This window comes from Pyrus communis, chromosome 2 (assembly GCF_041283825.1).
Source record: "Pyrus communis isolate YQ-2024b chromosome 2, ASM4128382v1, whole genome shotgun sequence".
Classification (NCBI taxonomy): Eukaryota; Viridiplantae; Streptophyta; class Magnoliopsida; order Rosales; family Rosaceae; genus Pyrus; species Pyrus communis.
Genome location: NC_142566.1, coordinates 9,264,083 through 9,291,562, shown reverse-complemented (window position 1 = coordinate 9,291,562; position 27,480 = coordinate 9,264,083). Strand labels below are relative to the sequence as shown.

The following is a 27,480-nucleotide window of genomic DNA, read 5'->3' as shown; positions in this document are numbered from 1 at the left end:
CACTTTCAAAAATTTAGCATACTTTGGAACTTGCTTGATTGCATCAAGGAGCAGGATATTGACTTGCACATTTCTAAACGTCTCAAGAATGTCCTTGTCACTCTCTTCTTTCTTAGATTGCATAAATTTGTGAGGGAAAGACACATTTGGTGGAATAGGGTTAGAATTAACTGAATTTGGACCTAACTTGAATTAGTCTGTTTAGGATCCCTAGGGGCCTGCGACAAAGGTTGTTTTACCCTTGCCATGGCTTTGTCCTTCTCCTCCTCCTCCTCGAGTTGTAGTTTCTCGTTCTCCTTTTGGCTAGATTTGGATGGTTGTGGGTCGGTTCCAACTTCCTTGCCATTTCTTAACATGATGGCCTTGGCGGTTTCAAAGCCTCATTTCATATTCACAACGGTTGAACTAGGTAGCTTGCCTTGTTCCCTAAATTGTCTCGTGAACTCCGCCATCTGCCCCATTTGATTCTTTCTTTCACCATCTCCTTGGCTTGGTTTTGTAAGCCCTACGTCAAAGAAGTTAGTACTTGAAGAATTTTATCATTATCTAACGATGAACCTAAATTTGTTTAGGCAGATTGTGGTGGAAGTTGTGGCGGTGCGAATGGCCTTTGATAAAGTCCCGGAGGTGGCTGTCTATATCCGCCTTGTCGATGAGTTTGTTGAGGTTCCCTCCACTTCATATTTGGATGATCTCTCCAGCCTGGATTACAGGTGTTAGAGAATAGGTCATGCCTTGGTTGATTTTGGCATTGATATCCTACGGCATTAGCACTTTCCCATCCTCCATTCTCTATCAATTGAGGACATTAATCATTGGAATGTCCTTGTATAGTGCACACGCCACAAACACTTGCTTTTTGCACTTTGGATCTATCAAAAACCTATGACAAAAGAACAGTGAGATTAGCCAATTGAGATTGAATTTCAGAAACTGTACTTACCTCATTCACTTGGGTTTGCCGTGGGGGGTCTCTTTGTCCAACTCCCTCGAATTGTTGTGCATTCAAGGCTCGATTGGCTATGAGGATCTTGGCAGCAACTGCGGTTTTGTCAACCAAAGCACCACTTGCCGAAGCATCTAGCATTTGTCTTTCAATTGGAAGGAGTCCCTCGTAGAAATATTGAATTAGAAGCTTTTCCTTCATTTGATGTTGTGGGCATGATGCAACTAAAGTCTTGAAATGCTCATAATATGCTGGAAAAGATTCTCCTTCGCTTTGTTGAATTCCACTAATCCTCTTCCTCAAAAGAATGACTCTCAAAGTTGGGAAAAATTTCTCTAAGAATGCTTTCTTCATGCTTTCCCAAGAAGTGACAGTTCCAGGTGCTAGTTCATAGAGCCAATCCTTAGCTTTTTCCAAAAGAGAGAATGGAAAGGCTTTCATTTTCAAAATATTCCCATCCACTTTAATGGGTGTCATACTCGAGCATACTACTTTAAATTCCTTCAAATGCTTGTTCGGATCTTCCATGGATAGCCCATGGTATTTGGGAATGTGATGCAGCAAACTAGACTTTAATTCAAACTCATCGGTCTTGTCCGGAGCTGCCCTAGGTTATTGAATGCAAATCGGAACGACATTGTCGAAAGTTCCTTGATTGTCAATTGTCCACCGCCATGTCTTGTTCTTCTTCATCTTCTTCTTCAAATTCAGATTCAGAGCTAGAACTAGGTGGATTGGGTTCTGGTTGCTTCCTCTTCCTTCTCAAAGTTTGTTCAAAATCGTCGTCAAACTCCAATATATGTGCACGAACATGTTGAGAACATTGAGTTATGCACTAGTACCTAAAACAAAGAAAACAAAACAAAATCAGAAAACAAAGAAAAGCAGAATAGAAACAAATGGGAGATTAGCAATTTTGCTAGTCCCCGACAACAACGCCAAAATTTGATGTGATATAAACTAGCACAAATTAAACCCTTTTTATGTAGTTGTAGTATGTATAAGTAGGGATTGTTCTAGGCCAAGGATTAGGAGGGAATGCCAATCTACTTAAATTAGACTCAATTACACTAAACTAGACTCAAAATACTAAAAAGAAACTAGTTTAAACAGATTTTAACTAAAAGACACGAAATAAAAAGGGGGAAGTGGTTTTTGACGAATTTAAAGTAAAAACAAACAGATTTAAAGACTCTAAACAACTTTGGACAAAATTGGGTGTTTTAATGGGTGAATGGCTAGCTAGAGGGTTCATCTCCATACATGACACATATGCATACAAATCGATTTCCAGTTATTATTCCTATAAACCATGAATGACAATGCCCTAAATTAATTGTGAACTACATAAATTAACTCTCAGATTTTCCTAATTTCATTGAATTGGACTCAGCGACGCAATCAAATTATTCTTATCAAGTTTCCTATATGAACTGCATGATAGAGATACATATCAAAGATCATTAAATTCTATGAAAATCATAAGCATTGACATGAGATTCATAACTATGCACTGCATGATACTCTAGCCAAGGATTTACTTAATAAGATTGTGACTAGCAACCTTCACTACTTATAAATATAAGGTCATAACGATTAGGTGAAATTCCCTTATATTTTAGCATCAAATTCATGCATGCAAACTAAGTATGCATCCTTAATCAATATCCAAGAACAAGTTATCAATCAAACAGATAAGTAAATCGCATTCATACTTTACGAAACAATAACTGGAGGAAATCAATTCATATTACATATATGTTCATGGCTTTGAATCCACCTCTAGCTAAAACCAGTTTAGTTCCTCATGTTTGCACTTAAACAAAGATAACTTAAATTAAACATTGAAAACAAAAGATAGAATACACCTAAGAACGTTCCAGCAATCCAAGCTTGAATGGCAGGGCACGGCTCCAAGGGTCTCCTCTCCTTTCTCCTTGCAAGGCTGCGCCACAAGAGAGATTTCTATGCATGATGGATGTGTGGTGCGAATTGTGGTGAGAGATGGGTGATTTATGATTGTTGCAGCACAAGGTATTTATATGGAGAAGGGAGGGCACAACAAAGGCTGAGAAGGAGGGGAATTAGGACTCCAAATCAACAAGGAAAAAGGACACTTCTCATTCAGATTCCAGGGAGGAAAAAAAATGGTCCTTGCGGCAGGAAACATGGCTTCTAAAAAGGAGTTATGCGGCATAGATTTAGGGATAGGGCTTTGGCTTCTAGAAACCTGATTTGTAGGTATTCTAATGTCATTTAGATGTCCTCCTTGCAGTTGGAATTAAGGTAGATAAGGTTAGGATAATGTTGAGATAAAACAGGAACGGATAAGGTTTTTGATAATATTCCCTCCTTGTAGCTGATTCCCTATCTTTTTTTATCTTGAATTAATTTCTTCAACTCATGAGCACATTCCTAGCCTCTTTTAATCTTCAAAAACGTCCATCTACCTTGTTCTATGCATGTGTTATCCATTTCAAGCCCAAAACTGCTCCAAAATGCTCCAAATTGCACTTTCTTGCCAACTTTTTCATTTAGACCTGAAAACACACGAACATAGTCTAAAACACTCTAATAAGTAGAAATTAGCTATGTAAATGCAAGAAAACAAGCTAACTAAGTCGCATAAATATGCTCCTATCACAGGCTTGTTGCAAAAGGATTTCATCAGCAATAAGGTCTGGACTACAATGAAACTTTCAGTCCGGTTGCTAAACCAGATACCATTCGAATCTTACTTACTTTAGCATCTAAATTTGATTAGTTTCTGAATCAGTTAGATGTTAGCAATGCCTTTTTACATGGCAATCTCACTAAGTCTATGTATATGGTTCAACCTCCTGGTTTTGAGGACTCTATCAACCCAAATCATGTCTGTAAATTGCATAGGTCTCTGTATAGCCTGAAACAGGCTCCCAAAGCTTGGTATGACAAGTTGACAGCTGCTGTAATCTCTATTAGATTCTCCGATTCACATAATGATCATTCCTTATTTGTCAAGAAAGATGCTTCTGTGGTGTATGTCTTAGTACATGTTGATGATATTCTGGTTACAGTACCTGATTCTAAACCATGCAAAACTGTGATTTCTCAACTTTGTGCTTTATTTCCTGTCAAGGACTAGGGACCCCTTCATTATTTTCTGGGAATTGAAGTCAAGAGATCTTCCAAAGGGATCTTTATTTCTCAAACTAAATATATCCTGGATCTTCTCAACAAGGCACAGATGATCATGCTAAGCCTTGTGCTACTCCATTGAGCACATCCAAATTAGATCACTCATCTCCATTACTTCTCACTCTAGAAGAATACAGATCATTAGTTAGAGCGCTTCAATACCTCACTTGGATTAGACCTGACCTCTCTTTTGCAGTTAATCTTGTGTGTTAGTTTATGCAAAGTCCAAGGCAATCTCATTTTCAGGCTGTAAAAAGAATTTTAAGACATCTGAAGGCTGTCTCTCCTTTGGTCTCTGGTTTCCAAAATGTTCACAACAACTTAGCATCAATAGTTTCTCAGATGCAGATTGGGTAGGTTGTTCTTTAGATCAAAGATCCATAGGTGGTTTCTGTGTTTTTCTGGGTGATTCACTCATTAATTAGAGTGCTAAGAAGCAACCTACTGTGGCTAGGTCCTATACTAAAGCATAATATAGACATTAGCTAACACAACTGCTGAATTAACTTAGATTTGCAAACCATTGGTTAATATTGGTCTTATTCTTCCCTGTCCTCCCAAAATTAGGTGTGACAACATATCTGCCATCTCTCTAGCTAAGAATCCACTATGCTCGAACTAAGGATGTGGAGATTGACTATCATTTATATAAGGGAGAAAGTGTTGGCACACTCTGTCACAGTTCATTTTGTTTGTACACAGGATCAAACTGCAGACATTTGCACTAAAGCACTATCCAAGGATCGTTTTCTGTATCTTCAAGACAAACTTTCTCTTCGGATACTTCAGTTTAGTTTGAGGGGGGATATTAAGGGTAGTAATGTAAATTGACAAAGTGTGGTTTGTTATGAGAATTTGTTATACTTTGCTTAGTCATTAAGATAGGTGTTTTACATATGTAAATGATGGCATATATACATATACCTAAAGTGTAAGATTATTCATTCAATACAATGCACAATATTATTTTACTCTCTCTCTCTCTCTCTCTAGATTCTAACAAAAAAAGTATTGAATTCAGTTTTTTTTTTTTTCCCAGGAATGACGTATAAATACAAACACCCTATTTTTTGAGGTGCATTCAATAATTAGACTGTTTAAATTTTTAGATTCTCTTTCAAGAATTATTAATCCTAAAATCACTTAATTAAATTGTTTACTGCTTAGCTGCTTGATCATCTACATTTTCATTTCGACTTTATCAAACAAATGGTGTTTTCCTTCAACATTTTATATAATTCAACAATATTGGATTGGCATTTTTTTTCTTTTTTTTTTTGCATGAATGACTCATAAATGAGGACATCCTATTTTCGAGGTGTTATTATTAACAGGCTGTTCAATTTTAAGATTCTTTTTTAAGGATTATTCATGCCAAAATCAGCTAAATTAGTAACAATTATCTGCATGTGTAGTTTACCTTTATCAAACACAACGACTTTCTTCACACTTTTTATGACCAAATAATTTTTTTAATATGGATTTGATTCTTTACAAATGAGTACTATAGATGTTTCAACTAGTTAGTTGAATGTAGGAAATGGAAAAAACTACCAAGACAAGAAAATTTTGAGAGAAATCCTTCACTAAAACATACATATATAACGTTTGGTTCAAATCACAATAAATAATTTTTTTTTTCTAGCTAGGTTTTGGCAACATCATGTGGCTAAGAATATTTGTTTAAAAGAATTTATTTTTGTTAAACATGACCCACATATATATGTATGGTATCTACACAAAGTTAACCAAAAACAACAGCAAGATCCTGAGACCAACAAAAGAATTAAGAGGTCGAAAAAACTATAGGCATGTTTCAATTGAAGCACCCCGGAGAATTTCAAATGCGCACGAGGATGAAAGAATTGAAGCATGAGGTTGGCATTTCAAATTTTATTTTGCAGCTCCTTTGCTGTTGTCGTTGTTCTCTTTTTTTTTTTTTTTTCTTTTTTTTTTCTTACGTTAAAACCCTACGAACCAGTTACCAGTTCCGTGACAGAACCATGCATCACTGCCTGATTTGGTCCAACAATCCCCATGTGGCTGTGCCTACGTGGACATGCCGTTTTTAACCGCCAAACCAATTACTAAGTCGTGCGAGTCAAGCTCGATCGAAGTCGAACTGATCATATCGTACAGTGAATCTCACTCGAGGAGTCCGGACCAGTACTAGTGCGCACACCTTTGGGATCATTGGATGTGAAACTGACCCCACCTAACCTTATTTTTCTTACTCATCATCATCCTACCGTCCATCGCTTGACCCTCTGCACCTTCTCACTTTCTGTGTGGTTTTTCAAAGGGGAAGATCTCTGAATAAGTCTCATCCTAGAATCATCTCAGCAGTCGTGATGTAGCGTAGAAGAAAAATGTTTACACAGATAAAATTGTAATTTAAATGTAAGAATAAAATGTAAGTGGTCATTTATTGCAATGATGAAAAGAAATTATATCTTTACATTTCGACGTGAGTTTGAATCTCGTCGGCTTCTTATTCTAACATCTAATCACTAATGTTATTTTCTTATAAATAAAAAAATTAAGAATGAACTACTGCTGGTATGTAATGAGTCAAATGTTTAGTTTCTTTATCTTTTGACCATTTGCATGAACTTACTTATATATTAATAAAATACTTCTCTTATTCTAATACATACAATAATATACAAACATGTTGCATTAGACTTTCTATACATATATACCATCTCTCTACCTCTCTCTTATAGAGTACTCTGCCTTTTCATTGCTCTCCCCTGTGATTCAAAGGTAGACTTATATGTTAAAGTTCTCTCTCTCTCTCTCTCTCTCTCTCTCTCTCTCTCTCCTCTTACAAAGTACAAGTGTGAAACACTTTCATCTTCTTTACTTTCATTTTTCTCAAATCTTTTTCCTCATCAAATAAAGCACTAATATTTACGTACTGTACTCTCTCTCTCTCTCTCTCTCCACATGCTCTACTTTTTGTTATTATAAAAGGACCATCCCTAGCTCCTTCGAGAAACAACTACAAATTGGCACCCACTTACAAAGTGAGAGAGACTCAGTGAAACAGCTAACTCTCTCTGCTCTTCTCACAAACAGATCACAATGAAGCTTACTACCAGACCCTCCCCACTAGTCCCTACTCCAAAACACAAGGCAACATTCACCTGCTGCACCCTCACTCAATTACCAATTGTAAACCCCAATCAGATGACCTTCACTCACAACCTTCCCAACTGGCAACAATTGCTCAATCCAGTTGACATTAGCTCCCTAGCACTCACCCCTATCACCCCCATAACCACCACCACCACAACATCTACCGCCACCGCCGCCGCCAAACGACCCATTCGCAAAAATTGGATGGAGTACCAAGGCTTCACCAACTGGGAAGGTCTTCTCGACCCTCTAGACACCAATTTACGTGGCGAGATTATACGGTATGGACAATTTGTCGATGTTGCATACAAGGCGTTTGACTTTGATCCGGATTCCAATTCATACGCAACATGCAAGTACTCGAAAGCCTCCTTGTTTGAAAACTCCGGGCTTCCGGGAACTGGCTACCGGATTACAAAAAATTTACGTGCCACGTCCGGCATCCAGCTTCCTCGCTGGATAGAAAAGGCTCCGAGTTGGGTCGCGACGCAGTCTAGCTGGATTGGCTACGTGGCGGTATGTCAAGACAAGGAGGAAATTGCAAGGCTTGGAAGACGGGACGTAGTGATTGCCTATAGAGGTACCGCAACGTGCTTGGAGTGGCTCGAAAATCTTCGAGCAACTCTCACCCAACTCCCGTCCGTACTTAATAACTCAGGCCTGGACAACTGTGAACCAATGGTCGAAAGTGGATTTTTGAGCTTATACACTTCAGGAACCGACTCAATCCCGAGCTTGCAACAAATGGTACGCCAAGAGATTGCACGGTTGCTTCAATACTACGGCGACGAGCCTCTCAGCATAACATTCACCGGGCACAGCCTTGGCGCCGCGCTAGCAACGCTCGCAGCTTGCGACATTAAAACTACGTTTAACCCGTCACCACTCGTCACCGTCATATCGTTTGCCGGGCCACGTGTCGGAAACAGTAGCTTCCGCCGCAACCTGGATAAGAAGGGCGCAAAAGTTTTACGCATTGTGAACTCCGACGATGTAATAACCAAAATACCGGGTTTCGTAATCGACGACAATGAAAGGCGCCACAAGGCGTGCGATGGTGGGTTCCGAAAGGCGGTAGAGTTCCAGAACTGGATCCAGAAGAAGGTGGAGGACACGCAGTTGTCGTACGCGGAGGTTGGGAAGGAGCTCAGGTTAAGAAGCAAGGACTCGCCTTATCTGTTGGGCACCAACGTGTCCACGTGTCACGAGCTCAGAACGTACCTCCACCTTGTCGACAATTTCCAGAGCTCAAAGTGTCCGTTCAAATCCACGGCCAAGAGATTATTCAGCAAAAAACACTAATTAACTTAAACAAACCGTAGAGAGTAACAGGCCGACGACATCGTTTTAGTCATCTTCTCTGTACATACGAACGTATTTCCCGCCAAATTAGGGGCAGAGGGGGTCTCAGTTTTTTGTAATTACAAAACGAGAGAAATTAACTAATTAATCATTGGTTTGTGTTTGACTTTTCTACCGTCGATGGAAATGAAAGTGACATTAATTGACTTATCTATTACACGGCCAGTTAGCTTAAAACGCAGCTCGGCAGTGGCAGAAATGAATCATCTCTATGCACTTTTAGTGCAGGTTTGATCTCCGTTGATTTTTCTCCTTTCTAATAACTAACAATTTAATCTACTACCGCTCTCATTTGTTAAAAAAAAAAATAAAAAATAAAAAAAACAAAAAAAGGGTTTAAAACATAAAAGAAGGACTTCAATTACTTAATCAAGTATCTTTATGGCTGCATTATTTGAAATACCGTCACATTAACAGCCATGCTTAAGTTTCACTTGCAAAGAAGTGAAGTTGCCATGAAACCATTTTTCTTTTCCTTATGCTTTTACTCTCCCCAAAACACACAGAAATACCAGCACTTGTGCGCTCTCAAATTCACAGCAGGAGCAGGGGCTTCTTTTTATACGTAGAACACCGGCCCATGCTTAGAGCAAGACTAAAACCCAAAAAGGCCAATATTGTTTGTTTCTTAATGGAGGAGTCATTAGAAGACTGAAGTACCCCTGGTACCGACCCATTATTACGGAATATTGCCCTTTGACTGCACCGACTTAGGACGCAGAACGAACGCGTTGTAGTCCTGCTAATTTCGTTGTTGACGTAAATGGAACCGGGGTAGCGCCGTCCATACCATACACTTTGTCAGTAGCATTGGGAGAAAATGACTGGAATAACCTTCGGCGCCGATCTGTAACTGCTTCAGAGCCAAAGCTTTATAACGCACGAGCATAAAACTGTGGTCAAGCTTTTATATATGACTAATCGTCCACAACCCAACCGATGTCAACCATAGGCTCGGCGAGCTGTCCTCCAACATTTCCCGATGGTAATGCCAGGGCCTCTTCAGTACTGACGACTCTTGATGCCAAAAAGGAGACCAACGAGACAAGACAGACTATAAACTTGATAGCGTTTTTATTTGGATTATTGTGTTTCTGTTGAAGACCTGTGAAGAAAGAAAAAGGATGAGGAGTAACGCTACATTTATAATTTATTTGTATCAAAAAAATTGTTCTTACCATTTATTTATACCATCATTTGTATTATCTTTTTAATAAAGAAGTGATCTATATTCGTTGACGGACCCTACCTCTATTAGAAAAAATACAAATGATGATAAAAATAATAGATGATAATATAGCATTTTAGGGACATAAGTAGGCCTGGCAATTCCTGACACGACCCGATAACCCGACACGACACGACACGAAATTAACAGGTGTTTGGGTCGACACGATAACGAATCGGGTCGTTATCGGGTAACCCGATAAGCACCTGTTAAGATAACGGGTTGATTCGGGTATACATGTGGGTAACACGATATACGATAAGCAAAATATTATTTTTATAATTTTATAACCCTAAAAAAAATGCTTTAATAATTATATACATTAATTTAACAATTTTATACCCCTAAAAACTATAATAAATATATATATATATTAAATTAACTATAAAGTCTATAATAATTATAATAATTATATATACTATAATAATTATACCCCCAAAATATTAACTATCTATAATAATTATATAATTATATATATATATATATTTAATTTTGAATTAAATTTTATAAAAACTATAATAATTATTAATTAATATGCATGATGCATCCATTGATTTGATTCCATTCCATTCCTACCGCCCTTTTTGAAGAAAAATAGAGGGAAAATGAAAATGATAAGAAAAGTTGAAAATGAAACAAAAAAGTGAGGGAATTAGAGAAAAATGAAAATTGTAAGAAAAGTTGAAAAGGAAACAAAAAAGAGAGGGAAAAATGAAAATTAATAGAAGTGGTGAGAATTTATTAATTTTTTTTTTTAAGTTATTAACTTTTTATCACACATATGCCATATCTCACTATTTTTATAATGATACATGTGATATACTACTCCGTGCACCAGTCAATTATACGTACAAAATAAATAGATTTAAATCTACTTAATAAATAAATAGTTATATATATATATATATATGTATGTATATATATATATATATATACACCATTTGAACTTGATGGGATACGAATTCTTCGAAACTAATTTGAACGATCCCAACAGTTAAACTTGTTTGTATATACTTTGAGATCACATTAGCAAAAAATCGCAAAAAACAAACATTCAGAGATCAAGTAACGTGACAAAACTTTTCGACGCTTATAAACGAAAAATCACGATTTAACGGTTATTTTAACTTCGATTTTGATGATTTTTTATAGCTACACTCTTTGACCCTATATGAATACAATGAATGAATTTGATCTTCAATTTAAAATATTTACACAAGTGGATACTACAAAATCTTATGTTATACTTGATGAAAGTACAAATAAACTCTAAGTGTTAGTTAATCTATTGTTTTTATGGGATACGAATTCTCTTAAACTAATTTCAACGATCCCAACCATCAAACTTGTTTGTATATGCTTTGAGATCACATCAGCAAAAAATCACAAAAAATAAACACTCAAAGATCAAGTAACATGACAAACCTTTTCGACGGTTATAAACGAAAAATCACGATCTAACGGTTATTTTAACTCCGATTTTGACGATTTTTTACAGGTACACTCCTTGACCCTATATGAATACAATGAATGAATTTGATCTTCAATTTAAAATATTTACACAAGTGGATACCACAAAATCTTATGTTATACTTAATGAAAGTATAAATAAACTCTTAAGTGTTAGTCAATCTATCGTTTTGTTGGGATACGAATTCTCCAAAACTAATTTCAACGATCCAAACCGTCAAACTTGTTTGTATATGCTTGAAGATCACATTAACAAAAAATCACAAAAAACAAACATTCAGAGATCAAGTAACGGGACAAAGCTTTTCGACGGTTATAAACAAACAAATTACGATTTAACGGTTATTTTAACTTCGATTTTGATGATTTTTTACAGGTACATTCCTTGACCCTATATGAATACAATGAATGAATTCGATCTTCAATTTAAAATATTTACACAAGTGGATACCACAAAATCTATTGTTCTACTTAATGAAAGTATAAATAAACTCTAACTGTTAGTCAATCTATTGTTTTGTTGGGATACGAATTCTCCAAAACTAATTTCAACGATCCAAACCGTCAAACTTGTTTGTATATGCTTGGAGATCACATCAACAAAAAATCACAAAAAACAAACATTCAGAGATCAAGTAACGGGACAAAGCTTTTCGACGGTTATAAACAAAAAATCACGATTTAACGGTTATTTTAACTCCGATTTTGATGATTCTTTACAGGTACATTCCTTGACCCTATATGAATACAATTAATGAATTCGATCTTCAATTTAAAATATTTTCATAAGTGGATACCACAAAATCATATGTTATACTTGATGAAAGTATAAATAAACTCTAAGTGTTAGTCAATCTATCATTTTGATGGGATACGAATTCTCCAAAACTAATTTCAACGATTCAAACCGTCAAACTTGTATATGCTTGGTGATCACATCAACAAAAAATCACAAAAAACAAACATTCAGAGATCAAGTAACGGGACAAAGCTTTTCGACGGTTATAAACAAAAAATCACGATTTAACGGTTATTTTAACAGTGATTTTGATGATTCTTTACAGGTACATTCCTTGACCCTATATGAATACAATGAATGAATTCGATCTTCAATTTAAAATATTTACACAAGTGGATACCACAAAATCTTATGTTATACTTAGTGAAAGTATAAATAAACTCTAAGTGTTAGTCAATCTATCGTTTTGATGGGATACGAATTCTCCAAAACTAATTTCAACGATCCAAACCGTCAAACTTGTTTGTATATGCCTGGAGATCACATTAATCAAAAATCACAAAAAACAAACATTCAGAGATCAAGTAACAGGACAAACCTTTTCGACGGTTATAAACGAAAAATCATGATTTAACGGTTATTTTAACTCCGATTTTGATGATTTTTTACAGGTACACTCCTTGACCCTATATGAATACAATGAATGAATATGATATTCAATTTAAAATATTTACACAAGTGGATACCACAAAATCTTATGTTGTACTTAATGAAAGTATAAATAAACTCTAAGTGTTAGTCAATCTATCGTTTTGTTGGGATACGAATTCTCCAAAACTAATTTCAACGATCCAAACCGTCAAACTTGTTTGTATATGCTTGGAGATCACATCAAAAAAAAAAAAAAACAAAAAACAAACATTCAGAGATCAAGTAACGGAAAAAAGTTTTTCGACGGTTATAAACGAAAAATCACGATTTAACGGTTATTTTAACTCCGATTTTGATGATTTTTTACAGATACATTCCTTGACCCTATATGAATACAATGAATGAATTCGATCTTCAATTTAAAATATTTACACAAGTGGATACCACAAAATCTTATGTTATACTTAATGAAAGTATAAATAAACTCTAATGTTAGTCAATCTATCGTTTTGATGGGATACGAATTCTCCAAAACTAATTTCAACGATCCAAACCGTCAAACTTGTTTGTATATGCTTGGAGATCACATCAACAAAAAATCATAAAAAACAAACATTCAGAGATCAAGTAACGGGACAAACCTTTTCGATGGTTATAAACAAAAAATCACGATTTAACGGTTATTTTAACTCCGATTTTGATGTTTTTTACAAGTACACTCCTTGACCCTATATGAATACAATGAATGAATTCGATCTTCAATTTAAAATATTTACACAAGTGGATACCACAAAATCTTATGTTGTACTTAATGAAAGTATATATAAACTCTAAGTGTTAGTTAGTCTATCGTTTTGTTGTGATACGAATTCTCCAAAACTAATTTCAACGATCCAAACCGTCAAACTTGTTTGTATATGCTTGGAGATCACATCAACAAAAAATCACAAAAAACAAACATTTAGAGATCATGTAACGGGACAAAGCTTTTCGACGGTTATAAACAAAAAATCACGATCTAACGGTTATTTTAACTCTGATTTTGATGATTTTTTACAGGTACACTCCTTCACCCTGTATGAATACAATGAATGAATTCGATCTTCAATTTAAAATATTTACACAAGTGGATACCACACAAATCTTATGTTATACTTAAATGAAAGTATAAATAAACTCTAAGTGTTAGTCAATCTATCGTTTTGTTGGGATACGAATTCTCCAAAACTAATTTCAACGATCCAAATTGTCAAACTTGTTTGTATATGGTTGGAGATCACATTAACAAAAAATCACAAAAAACAAACATTCAGAGATCAAGTAACAGGACAAAGCTTTTCGACGGTTATAAACAAAAAATCACGATCTAACGGTTATTTTAACTCTGATTTTGATGATTTTTTACAGGTACACTCCTTGACCCTATATGAATACAATGAATGAATTCGATCTTCAATTTAAAATATTTATACAAGTGGATACCACAAAATCTTATGTTGTACTTAATGAAAGTATAAATAAACTCTAAGTGTTAGTTAATCTATCGTTTTGTTGGGATACGAATTCTCCAAAACTAATTTCAATGATCCAAACCATTAAACTTGTTTGTATATGCTTGGAGATCACATCAACAAAAAATCACAAAAAACAAACATTCAAAGATTAAGTAACGGGACAAAGCTTTTCGACGGTTATAAACGAAAAATCACGATTTAACGGTTATTTTAACTCCGATTTTAATGAGTTTTTACAGGTGCACTCCTTGACCCTATATGAATACAATGAATGAATTTGATCTTCAATTTAAAATATTTACACAAGTGGATACCACAAAATCTTATGTTGTACTTAATGAAAGTATAAATAAAATTTAAGTGTTAGTCAATCTATCGTTTTGTTGGGATACGAATTCTCCAAAACTAATTTCAACGATCTAAACCGTCAAACGTGTTTGTATATGCTTGGAGATCACATCAACAAAAAATCACAAAAAACAAACATTCAGAGATCAAGGAATGAAACAAAACTTTTCGACGGTTATATACGAAAAATCACGATTTAACGGTTATTTTAATATATTTTTATATGGTATAGTATTATTATTTTATTTCTTTTCATAATTATTTTGGTAAAATTCTCATAATTTGAATGATTTTTAATGTTGGGTTTTTCTATACTTAGTTTATGCGGAAGAGAGTTCTGACGTGGAAAACCTTATTGAAAACATCTTCAACGTAACTCTTCAAGGCAATAGATGAAGCCAAAGTTTCAATACAATTTCATGATGATCGATGTAAATTGAAGATTTTGTAGATAGAGGTGTAAACTTTTAAGAAAGACTTACAATCTTGAAAACAAAAACTCTTTCATTTTGCATATCCTTGTACATATAATATTTGTAATAGATTAGTAGTGTATGTATTATTTTTTTATTAGGCTCTTATTTTCAAATGTAGATATAGTACTTAAACGACAAATGTTTTAATGTTTTGAAGTAATATTTATGTGGCAATGTGTGATATGTGCAAATTTAAATTTTTTTTTTTCCCTTAACGGGTCATAACGGGTCGGGTCACTTTACCCGTCGGGTAAAGTGACCCGACCTGTTAAGGACCCGTTAAGATAACGGATGTGACACGACACGACCCGTTAAGATAACAGGTGTTACACGGAAACGACACGAACATGACAGACACGACCCGTTTGCCAGGCCTAGACATAAGTGATAAAAAGAAAGACCGAGAAAATACACTAGATATATCGGATTAAATAGCAAACCAGTTTCAAGAACATATATAATGCATTTTTAATTGTAGTAACAATACGTATATAGAAAAATATTTGAAACCTCCATTAATTAGGAGGTGTTCAAAGTTTTTTCCACGCCAATGGAGGTCATTGAGCCCTTTAAATATTCATACCACTCCATAAATACCCAAAACGTTGTTTTCTTGACATTTCATTGAGGGTGAGGGTAGGGCTTTTTCATTTTTCTCAGATTAAAAATTCAGAAAAATAATTTCCAAACACTATTTTTTCTTCATGCACACTACCAATTGATTTATAATTTTGTTGATCCTAAAAATTACAAAGCCTACGTGGCGCGCAAGCCGAGTAACTAATGAGCTAACTACGTCCTTCGGTTGATGCGGGGCGTGCCAACTCGTTGGCTGAGCCTAGCCGAGGAGTACAATTTGTTGATGTTGCGTTGAGTGCGTTGCTGATTTCTTGATTTTGCGACTGCAGCCGAGGAAGGAACAAGTCTCGGCCTTTAGATTCTCAAGCTTGAAGACAAGGCTGCTAATTCTGCGAAGTTCATGAATCGTCGGTGCCAGATTCGGTCATAGTGATTATATTTGTGAGAGTATAAGCATGTCGAATCGACACCAGACTATATGGACACAAGTTCTCAAAGGTCATGTATGTCTTGATGGTAAATGTGGTTCGGCCGTCAGAATGCCGATCTCTGAAACTCACTTGTGAGTATCCAATCATAAAATCACTCGGAGTTCAATGTGCCGAATGTCGTAACTCGTAACATCTTACTTCATCGAGAAGGCTAATAAGATGACCTCTGCTAATAAGGATTCGAAAACCCTTCCCGACTGAGACTTGGATAGATAACTAGTCGACCTCGACGCAGTGCTGTTTATCCAAACTGAAGGTACTCCTCGGTCGGCTGATTCTACAGCAACAGTGTTGTTTATCCAAACTGAAGATGTTCACCAGTTGCCTTCACAGTGCTGTTTATCCAAACTGAAGATGTGTTGGCGAAAAAAAAAAATAGAAAAATCTCAAGTTGTTTGAGAGGTTTGTGCAGGGCAATTATGTGCTACAATTGGAAGGTTTGATTGTTGCATGATGCCTTGTATTTATAACAACAAATGCTCCTTAAGATCGAGTTGAAACTATATCTGGATTAGGACTTCTTATTCTGTTCTAACTCTATCTCGACCAATCCTACTCCTATTAGGACTTTGAACTCATTCCTTCTTGAGGCCATATTCATTGCTAGCCAAGAATCCATATTGCACTAGGACCCCTTATCGTATTAGGACTTCTTTGACCCAGCTGCTCTTCCGAACTACTCATTCCTACAATAGGAATCGACCACCTTTGCTGAACAGCTCGGGACCACCAGGCAACCCACATAGTACATTTGGAAAAGCTTTGGGCCGAACCTACGCTTGGCCCAATAACATTTTGGGCCCAAACATTGCCCCCTCGCTTCTGAGGTCTTCGGCCTAGAATCCCTTAGCCGATTTTCGACCTCGAAGAAGCGAACCCCAAAAGATAACTACGGGATAATGAAAAGCCTCACACATCCCAATCGTTGAGCGCATTTATGACACATAATCGCACGATCCGAATTTTTGACACGTCTTGCCGTGTGTCAACCCCTTGGTTAACCTAGCAGCCTTTAATAATGACCCTCGAAAACGTGCACCAGTCGAAACGTCTTTTCCTCATCAATACATTAAATCTGCCGCAACATGCAATTGTGTGTCCTTAAACGTCGAAAACCTCGATCCTATCTTTGGAAATTTCCAAGATATCCGAAATGATTGGTGATTTCCCAATTGATTTTTCCATAAAATTTGAAAATCAAACGCCTAAGAAAATCAAACGTTTGACCTTCCTCTCGAGATGCCTATAAATATCTAAATCCCTTCCACTTGCATTTCACGCTTCCAGAAACCCTTAAAAATCTCCTCACCATTTTGTTTTCAAACTCCCAGAAGACAAACTTTCACCCCAAAAATCCCTCCAAGCGTTCCTCCTAGAACCTTTCCAAGCTTTCCCCAATAGCTTCCAACACCTTTATTTCGAAGCTCACCGATGAATACAGTAAATACAAAGGCTTCATTGATTGGAGCGTCATCAAAACTCTGCGCTTCGAGAGTGATCTAAGCATTACTCATCAAATCCTGGGGCCACTATTCAAGGATGCAGTATCATCGTCCATCACCACACTCTTCAAGGCTCATTGCCTAACACCCTCACTGCAAGGGTTCGACTGGTCAAAATGGGACCTAACGAAGCCCCAAGGAGCCTGCCCTACAACCAATGCCAACTGGACAGCCTAGGTTGACCAATGCCAACTGGTATCTATGATGCCATTAGACTATCGACCATAGAGCTGGTCATGGACAAGGAACTTCTTATGGCAGGTCATGGACAAGGAACTTCTTATGGCATCGCTAAGTCTCTAGTGCTCGGCCACCAACACCATGATCCTTCTCTTTGGCCCTCTCGGCCCTACCATCCTCGACATCTTGGCTATTCTTGGGACTTCTCCTTTTGGCATCCCGATAGATGCCGCCCTTTTTGGATGCCCGTTGAATCTCGACCTCAAGGCACTTTTCGACGAACGAGTCGTCGAGATGCTAATTTGAGACGGTCAAGAGCCTTCGAAAGAAAAGGTTTAGAAGCTACACAAGAACTTCTTCAATTACAACACCCTCATCCTCCACTTCACCGGCTGAGGAGAGGCAAGTATATGGAAGAGAGAACACGAAGCCTTCCTATTTTACTGGTACAACAAATTTATTTGTTGTACCAAGTCAAACAAATGTCTGGTCGAAAATATGCCAGTGGTTGAAGACCTGGCTAGTGGTCACAACCTGGCGCTCAGCCCAACCGTTCTCACCAAGCTTTTTCGCTGCCTGACCGAGACGACTAGTGATAAAATTGACCCAAACCAGAATGGTCCTCTCTGGGTCTTCCAACTTTGGCTACAAGTCTATTTGGCCACACTTCAGCCAGAGATTTCCAGCTTCCAAACCACTACCTCGCTCGGTCTTCAGTTGGCATCACGACCAGCGTCTCCTTACCAGGCCGAAGAAGTCTTCAAATATTTCTTCAGCCTAGATGTTCTTTCTGACGACGATTTTTAGTGTGTCGTCACCAAAAGCACCCATACTCTATCAGGCTTCCATCATCGGCATGGAGCGAAAGTGAAGATGCAGCTCTTCGTTAAAATTGAGGATCGATTGTGTTAACACATGACCTTCCTCTCGGTTGTGACTGTCACCGAACGAGTTGGCAGGTCTACTACCCCCACTTTATTGCTCGACAACTTGGCTACCTCCAAGGTTGTTCGGTACCTCTACTTACTTCCCGCTCCCTACTAAGCCGAGAATGCCTTTCTGGCTCTTCAATGAAGGAGTGTAAAGATTCTGAGAAAGAGTTTCAGGACCGATGCAAAATATTTCACCTCCGACCAACTCTTCTTGAATCTCTTAGCACTGACACCTTCGGCGACTGGTGGGAAGAGTACTCTCAAGCCTTTTTTGGGGTTTCGGTCTAAGACGTCGTCAACAAAATTTTTGGCGATCGGCACAGAAAAACCTTTGCCCCCCAATCCAAAGAGCTGGCCCGAGGTATACGGCTACCTCTACCTCTATTTCTCCTATTTACTGTCATTACCTCACTAAATTAATCTTGTTTCTTAGATGGTCGAATGTCGAAGAAGGCGGATGTGATTGCTGCGGCTGTGGCCAAGAAAAAATCTGCCCTATCCAAGAAAAGCAAAACCGCCATGGAACCTTCGTAAAGCAAATGGCCTCGTCCGGAAGATGAGGAGGTCGGCGAAGCTTCTCGACCCTTAAAACGTGTCAAGAAATTAACAAAGAAGGGGGAACGGGAGATTCACGTGATCTCCAGCCATATTACTGGAACAACCGCTCTTGATGACTTTCCTTTTGCCCCAGTCGCCCAAACCCTGACGGAAGAACGGCCAACATTATCCTGCTAAGTAGCCTGACCCGTCCCTGGGGCTGTGGCTGATTTAGGTGCTACTCCGCTGGTCGAGGAACACGTAGTCCTGGAAAAAATGACCCCATCCGTCCGAACAAATCTCCCGAAAAAATAATCGACGATCATCCTAGAAAAGCTATGATTATGTCACGAATTACCTTCCTCATTTTATCAGATTTACAAGTCTTAACAGCTTTTTATTTTAGGATGACGAAATGTCGTCGGCGAGCCGTCCTCGACCAATCAACACTCCTACCATTAATCCTCCAGTGGTTGAGGCAGCTGACCCAGTCCATCCTCCTACAGCGGATCGCGGGAAGAGTCCACTCCTCAAGCCTGAAGTGACGGCAGAGACGCCGATCCATTCGCAAGATCAAAACCTCGGCATTCCTCCCCAAGAGGTCACTTTGACTTTTGTATGGCTCGATCCCCTTCTCTATTCAATTTCATTACAACAAATCTGAACTTAGAAAATATTAAATGTCAGGTGCCCGAACATTCATTTCACTGACAATTCTACGCGTCGAAAGGTGTTATCTATATTTCCTGGCCACCTCAGTGGCTATCGAACGTGGATAACCTTCATCGACCACGTGAATTGAGGAGCAACCTTAAACGAGCTTTCTGGGTTCGACCAATGAACCAGAGGACATGGCCGAAGTCTCCTCTCAACAGGTTTAAAGCAAATTCCCTTATGAATGATTTACTAGACGCAATACAAAGCAATGATTTGATAAATAATAGCACTCAAATTAAACCCTCTTATTGACAATTGTAGTAAAGATGTAAGTAGGGATCGTTCTAGGGCGGGGATTAGGAGGGATTGCTAATCTAATAAAAACTGACTCAAGAATACAAAACTAGGCTTAAAAAGACTTAAATAAACTTAAAGACTCTCAACTAGACTTATATGACTCAAAACAAACTAAAAAGACTCAAAACAACACAAAACAATCAAATAGACTCAAACTAGACTCTATGACTTAATTTGGACGAAAATAGAATTGGTTTTGACTCAAAACACTTAAAAACACAAATTGGATAGATTCTAGCTATTTAGACACAACAAAGACAAGGGGATTGGGTTTTTGGACGAATTTGGGTATATGGATGGGTGATTAGCTAGCTAGAGGATTCTTTTCCACACATGATACATTTGGACACAAGTTGATTTCCAGTTGCTTTCTCAATAAACCATGAACCTCAACACCCCAGATTAACTATGACATCACTAATTAACCCTCAGATTTTCCTTTAGTTATTGGATTGGATGACATCGTTCGACAACCCAAAGCATTCTTCAAAAGTTCCCTACATGACATCATAATAGAGATACAATCAAAGATCATTACGTCCTATGAAAATCATAAGTATTGACAAAGCATTCGTAATTATGACATCATAATACTCATGCCAAGAATTTAACTTAACATGATTGTGATAAACAACCTTTACTACTTGTGAATATAAGTTTGTAACAATTATGTGAAACTCCCTTATATTCTAGCATAAAATTCAAGCATGCAAACTAAGTGTGCACCCTTAATCAACAAACAAGAATAAGTTCTTAATCAAACGGTTAAGTAAATTGCATTCATAATTTATGAAATCACAACTGGAATTAATCAATTCATATTGCAAATATAATCATGGTTTCAAAGTCTCCTCTAGGTAAAACAAGTTTAGCCTCTTATGTTCACAGCAAAACAAAGAGAATATAAATTAAACATTAAAACTAAGATATATTACACCTAGAAACGCTCCAACAATCCAAGCTTGAATGACCAAATCGTCCAAGGCTTCTCCTCTCTCTTGCTTCCTTGTTAGGCTGCGGCACAAGGTGTGGAATGGCTGAAAATTGGGTTGTGGTGTATTATGGATGGTTGGTACGGCTTGTGGTGGATGGTGGAGTGAATGGATAGGTTTGATAGTGGTGAAAGATGGATTACCCCACAATGGATTTGTGCGGCAGATTATATATAATTTAGGAGAGAAAGGTTAAGGCATTAATTAATTAATTTAGGAAGGTTTTAAGACTCCAAATCCTCCAAGAAAAAGGTAACAAATCAGAATCCTTAGAGGAAAAAGGAAAGAAACCTGCGGCAAGGACATAAAATAGGAAATAGGAAAGGGAAATATGGTTCCTTGCACGGTAAGGAAGGGAAAAAGTAAAGGGAAGTGCGGCAACCTTCTTTGGCTGGGATTAATGTTTCTAAAACTTATATTTAAGTGTCCCAAATCAATTAGGAACCCTATTTGCAGCTAGGAATTAAGTAGGAAAAGATTAGGATTGACTAAGTCAAAATAAGGAAGTTTAACTCAATTTTCCTTCTTTGTAGTTGATTCCTTTTCTTCCAAGTCTTGAATTAATTTCTTCCATCTCCTTAGCAGATTCCTAGGCTCCTTTGGACTTCAATTTCGTCCATCCATCTTGCTCCAAGCATATGCTATTCAATCCAAGCCCAAAACTGCTCCAAAATGCACCAAAATGCATTTTCTTGCCACTTTAGTCAATTGGACCTACAAACACACGAAAATAGCTTAAAATACTAAAATAACTAAGAACTAACAACATAAATGTAAGAAAACAAGCTAACTAAATCACTAAATATGCTCATATCAAACAATAGTGATACACAGACCAGGATGCTTGAACTATTGGTCAGTAAAGCCCTCGAAGATGGCCACGTTGGCCAACCTCGGCAACCTTCTTTTACGAATGTTCCATTACAAGCCGAGAAAGGATCCACTCGGCTACAACCAATTAACTTAGAGAAAAGAGGCGGATCAAGCAGTAGATCTGACGGACTTGACAAGGGAGTAGAAGAAGCATCCGGTAATATGACCGAGGTCCAAAGAATGATCGACTCGGCCTTACAAAAAGGGCCGAAGTTCCCAAAATTCATCCACCCGTACCCGGCTTATGTGGAAAAGTTCGAATACCCTAAAGGCTTTAAGATCCCGAACTTCAGTCTGTTCACCGGAGAATCATCCTTATCCTCGTTAGAACATTTGGCTCGGTTCACAACGCAATGTGGAGACGTCAATAGTGACTTCCATAAACTACGGTTATTCAGCTTTTCAATGACAGGGTCAGCTTTTGCTTGGTACATTAATCTCCCACCAAACTCCATCCAGAGTTGGGAAGAATTGGTCAAGAAATTCCATGAACAATTATATCGACTAGGGATGGAAATATCCGTTTCATCGTTGGCTAGGATGACTCAAGCTTCAGATGAATCACCGATGGAATACTTAACAAGGTTCAAGTAAGCCAGGAATTAGTGCCGAGTACCTTTTCCTGAAGTTGAATTCGTCAGAATTGCCCTAAACAGCCTGGACGTGGAATACAAAAAGAAATTCTTGGGGGTAAATATTCGAGATATGTATGAACTTGCTCAACACGTTGAGCAGTATGAGTATTTGCTCCGAGAGGAAAAAATATCGAAGTCCCCATCCTAGGGAACACTATACAAGAATCCCACGGTCAGCTACGCATTGGCCGAAAGCAAGGACCCCCAGTATGCCAGTGTGGACGCGGCTGAAATAGTGATAGATAAACCATACGTTTGCAAGGCATTAGCTCAAGTAAGTCCCAAAGATGCCAAGACCTGCTCGGCCGCTAAGGAGATGAGTAAAACATCAAAAGTTTACACTTTCGATATCACCAAAGCCGATACAATTTTCGACCAGTTGTTGGTAGCAAGGATCATCAAACTTCGGCCAGGACACAACATCCCTAAGGCCGAAGAATTGAAGGGCAAAACATATTGCAAGTACCATAATTCAAACAAGCATGCTACCAATAATTGTGTTGTGTTCCGTGACGCGATTCAAAATTGGATCGAGAAGGGTAAGTTAAAATTCCAGGAGAAACAGATGGCGGTCGACGTCAATCCCTTCCCCTCAACGACAATTGGTATGGTGGATGCTCATCTTCCTAAAAACAAAGGAAAAGGAAAGGTCGAGTTCGTCCCGGTGCAACATTTCCGTAAGCGGAATGGTCAACCAAGACTGAAGATTGATTTATTTTCAAATGCACCACCCACGGAGCCTTCAGGGCAGGCCATCGTTAAACCCATGTCAGGTTCTAGTTCCGAAGAAACTGATGAATCAATGGTTTTATGCGACCATTGTAAAACACGAGTTGAACCTAAAAAGAGGGCATCTCTGGCACCAACTTCAGGCCCACCATCCACGGCCGCTACAAAACCGCCAAGGGAACTCAGTGCCGGCCCATGACGCCAAGTATTTGAGAGACTCGGTCCACAGGTATAAGCAAAAGACCCATCCCCAGTCAGACGACATCTTGACTTTGACGCACCGTTCTATAATGAGGATTATTACTCGCACAACTCAAGCAGTTCGAGTTCGTTAGTCGATTGAAAAACCTTCAAACCGCCTAAGCCACGAGACCAACGTTGGTACGGTTACCATTCTCCAACTGGCCTGTATACGGCGTCATCTAAGTCTCAAAAACGTCGTCGCCAGCGGATAGATTGCATGGCTCGACGACAAGAAGGGCATGCTAATTCAACTACCCGGTGGCAGCCAAAAAAGGCAGTAGGAAGTGGTGACAATCGGCCTACCCCGACTATCATGGCTGAATTACTTCAAGGGAAAACGGCAGTTGCTCACGACTTTCAAACCACTATAGAAAAATCCGAGAAATGCATTAAGCTTCTTCTTCGGCCTGGGGAGATAAGAGCTCGTCTCGAGCATTTTGGACAAGAGGCTGAAAAAACTTCCCCCGCTACCACCGCAAGAACCGTTAGTCAAAGTACGGCGCAATCTGTACCCTTCATTCCTCGGTGAATCCTTGGAGTACATGCGGGAATTTCATAACAAATATTCTGCCAATGACTTATATAGACTACCCAAGGCATGTCAGGAAGCCCTCGACCTAGCACTAACTTGCCCTGATGCCAAGCAAATTATCCAAAAAATTTTTGATCCAGCAATAAAGGCTAGGTTCCAACATATACGTGAGGCTCGGGTCCTCGACTTTGAGGTCGACCCATACACAGATATAGACATCGCTGAGTTACCCTTTTCACTCGAAGACATTCAGCATTTGCAATTTCATTTTGAAGTTTTCTCGACCATATCTTCTTTCAGCTTCAGGGCTGATGAGGAAAATCATGTGGCACGTTTAGAGGCATACCTGGACACAAGGAACGGCCGAATCGCCTACGAAGAACGAGCCCGTAAAGTACTACAAGAACAAAATCAATCTTCGGCAGTAAACGCGCTCGAGGAAGATAACCCAAATAAAATAGATTCAGCCCATACGCCTTAGGAGCAGGTTCATACCGAAGCGCTAAATAGTCCAATTGAAGACATTTCAACGACTGATACAACAGCTACTACTCTGGAAGACGACGACCAATACCTGATGGGTCCCTCGGTCCTCGAGCATATGGAGATCAGTATGGTCCATGTCCTACCGGCGAATCTCGAATTTACTAATTAATGCTGCAGCCAATCATGAAATGTTATCCTTCATGGACGGCCATGTCGGTTACAACCAGATCTTTATTGCTGAGGCTGACGTTCACAAGACCTAATTCCGTTGCCCGGGGGTACTCGGTACCTACGAATGGGTCGTCATGCCATTCGACCTCAAGAATGCCGGCGCCACATGCCAGCGAGCCATGAATATGATATTCCATGTTTGGTGTCTTTGTGATGTTTTCGGATTAAAATGGTTGCATTTTACATTATTTGGTGTTAGTGTGCAGCCAAGTGTGTAATAAGATCAATTGGAAGGCAAATGAAGTAAAAACACTTCTTTTGGTAGCTGAGCATTATTCCAAATGTGGAGAGGATTCTGGGGAGTTAATTTGAAGTCCAAACGAGGAATCTAGGACTAATTTGGCTGCTGGAATTTCAGGATAAGAGGTGGAAGGGAAGTGGTGAAATTCGGCCATATTGAGTGGTTCCACACACCTTGCCGTGCCCTCACATGCATTTCCAGCTCACTTATGCACTTCCATCACCAAAACAGCTCACCTTTGCATTTCCAGCTCCCTCATGCCCATGCCGTGCACTTTCATACCCCTTTTCCAGCTTGTTACAACCAGTTCCAGGTTGTCCACTTCATCCTTGCAGCCATTCCACATGCATCTTCAATTAAATTAGCCACATGCATTCATATTTCCCTTATGCCGTGCATCACCATTCCAGAAATCCAACCATTCCATAATTATTCACACAAACACAATCATTGCCGTGACTCCCCCTCCACCTTCCAGCATCACATTTCCAGCTTTGCACATGCATTCACCTAGCTGTCATGTTCCCTCTCCCATCCATTCATCTCCCTATTTAAACCAAGCGAATTAGGCATTTCATGGATCTCTTATGGACTTCATTCCATTACACACACCCTAACCGCTCCATCTCTGCCCATTTTCTCTCCCATTTGCAGAAACCATTCAACCTTAGCCGCTCCATCTTAGTTTACAACACACTTGGAGAACCAACACCGAAGGCAACTCTTAAGGGATTTCGACATCAGTTTTGCTTCAAGGGTTCATTCTCCTTAATTCTATGTTCACTCATGTTGTATATTTTTATGTCAAACATTCTATAACATGAAGTGTAACTAATTTCTTTCTAGGGATTCGATGTAGCCTTGCAAGATTGCCATGTAGTTAATTCAGAATGCTCAGTTGATCCATCTATTTCTTGTTTCATTCTCTGATTTAATGGTGACTTTGTGTGTTGATTTTAATGTTTGATCACCATTTGAATTAACCACAGATTGTTTAGCCAAGAGTAAAGCACACATCATGCATACTCTTGGTGGATATGTGGATGAATGAAGGGAATGTTGTGCAAACAACCTGCCGAGTGTTTCCTTTGGTTTTATGAAAGTTTCTTGTGCGTGTCATGTTCTTGATTAGGAACCAAAGTTGCACATCACAATTAGGTTCATGATTAGGAACATTTGATCAAGTCCACACATCATATGGTTGATCATATCTAAGTGAAACAAACCCAAGAAATAGGTAGATGGCTGAGTATAAACTGACTTAACAAGCATGGACTTGGCTTAGCAATGGTGAAACCGAATCTCTAGCTTCATCTCCATTTGTGCTATCTCATTTTATTAGTTGTTGATTCATTTATTTGTGTCTACTTCATTTTCTTGTGCTTTCAAGTTACAACAACAAATCTACCTAAATTGATTAGTTTTATTTCTATTATAGAGTTCTTGCAAAACAAGTAGTTGTATAGGTCCAATTAGTCCCTGTGGATTCGACACCCTTACTTGTGCCATTATACTAAACATATTTTAGCACTAGGAAGGAAAACTTCAACAAAGAAATGGCGCCGTTGTCGGGGACTGATTTCAGTCCCTTATAATTGCTTGTTTTGATATTAAACCTTGTTCTTTTCATTTTAAGTAGATTTCTGATTTTTATTCAACCTTGTTTTATCTTGTTTTAGGTAGTATATGTCAAATAGACTTGCTGAATTAGGCCAAAGAATTGAACGGTTAAAGGGCAACACTTTGGAAAGCTTTGTGCCAACAAGTTCCTCCATTGTCCGTGAAGAAGAGGAAGAGAAGTCGTGTAGTCCAACAAGTGAAGGATCTGAGCACGTTAATTGGGAAAGAGAAGAAGAGATGGCGGGCAACCAAGATGAGCTTCGAGCTTTGGAGGACTTTGCTCAACCAATCATACCAAATTCACCTTCATGCATCTTGCTGCCCACAGAAGCTAGAAACTATGATCTTAAATCTTCACATTTCCATATGTTTCCTTCTTTTTATGGCTTACCTAATGAAGATCCTTTAGCTCATATTAAAGAATTTTACAATGTTGTGAGTGGTTTACCTTTACAGGGAGTAAGTGAAGCAAATCTGAGGATGAGAGTGTTCCCTTACACCTTGAAAGATAGGGCCAAGGGTTGGTTGATGACTCTAGTACCTGGTTCACTCACCACATGGGATGCCGTGGCTAAGAAGTTTTTGGAAAAGTTCTTTTCCACTCAAAAGAC

General features: G+C 38.4%; 2 pseudogenes; one reads left to right on the top strand and one right to left on the bottom strand.

Annotated features, from left to right (window-relative positions):
• Positions 1-505: 505 nt before the first annotated feature.
• Positions 506-1,093, bottom strand: LOC148698546 (uncharacterized; annotated as a pseudogene).
• A 6,053-nt stretch (positions 1,094-7,146) lies between these two features.
• Positions 7,147-8,592, top strand: LOC137746736 (phospholipase A(1) DAD1, chloroplastic pseudogene; annotated as a pseudogene).
• The last annotated feature ends 18,888 nt before the right edge of the window (positions 8,593-27,480 follow it).